Below are 1322 nucleotides of genomic sequence, written 5' to 3'. Positions count from 1 at the left end.
TTGAGGCATAATTTCATGCATTTTGAATTGCTTTGAAAGAGAGTTGGAATTTCTTTGCTTCTACTAAATCTTAGGATTCTTGTGAGATCATATTTGTTTGCTAAAACTCTACCCGATTGATCCTTATATCCCTAACATGGGACATGCATCCATTTTGAAAAATTCAAAGGCCCTTCCCCTTCCGGAAAAAAAGAAAGAAAGAAAAGGAAATTACATCTACTCCGCTGGTTTAGGTCACTTAGTAACTGGGTAACTTCATCACAAATGTTGTTATTCACGTAAAACGGTGGCCGGAGCTATGAGTATGCAAAGCACTTTAGGTAAAACGTCTTTTGGTTGAGTAACCGGGTGCCTTCACCACAAGTGTTGTCATTCGCGTAAAAAGGCCAGAATGCGATGTTTTTTGGTTGAGTAACCGGGTGCCTTCACCACAAGTGTTGTCATTCGCGTCAAAAGACCCGAAAACGGCCTAAAGAACACAAGTCGCGGGCAAAAACAAAGGAAAAAAAAAGAAAAGAAAAGCCGTGACTAAAGCAAAAGGGGAAGAAAAAAGAAAAAAAATTCATTAGTGGCCAAAGAAAAGAAAGAAAAGCGAAATCCGTCCCGACTAGGTAGATGTGAGGAGATAAAAGGGTATTGTGCTAGCATCGAGGATGATAACATTTTGAAACCCATCGATTTTGTGGAAGCTTGATTGTCCTCCTCTATACTTGGCAAAACGAAGTGTTGTGATGTGATTGGCCTCTTACCCTCGTTATGATAAGTTAGCATTTGCATAATGTATTGCGGCATTTGTGTTTTGAGATTATGTGCACATAGTATTTCATTCTGTTGGAAGCAATAACTTTAAAGACATTGCGGCAGACCTTTCTTTTCTTTCTTGATTTATTAAAAAATTGTCACATTTCTTGGTGCTGAAAATTTTTGTGTGTAAAATCCTCTACTTTGGCATGCCTTTTCTTATGTGACTACTATTTTTGGTTGGGAGAAGGAGGAGATAGATTCTGGTCTTGTATTTATTGTAACAATATTTAAATTCTATATTATTATAGTTTTCTTTAATCTTATGAATTATTCCCTTTAGATTGCCATCTCAGCAGGGTGAGGGTGCAAGTTCAGTATATAGGCAGTAGTGCATCTTACATGACCGCCCCTTAAATGGAAAATGTATGTGCTTACATGTAAGAGTTAAAGAAGTCTACCATGCTGCATATAGACAAGTATTATAAATTTTTCACTACTAATCTTTACTGGCCCGTGAATTTATCCAGGTATGTGAGGTTGGGAATCATTGTTAACTAATAATTGAAAATAAAATCAAA

The sequence above is a fragment of the Sesamum indicum genome, unplaced genomic scaffold (genome assembly GCF_000512975.1).
Source record: "Sesamum indicum cultivar Zhongzhi No. 13 unplaced genomic scaffold, S_indicum_v1.0 scaffold00308, whole genome shotgun sequence".
Taxonomy (NCBI): domain Eukaryota; kingdom Viridiplantae; phylum Streptophyta; class Magnoliopsida; order Lamiales; family Pedaliaceae; genus Sesamum; species Sesamum indicum.
Note: the sequence above shows the minus strand (reverse complement) of the source record.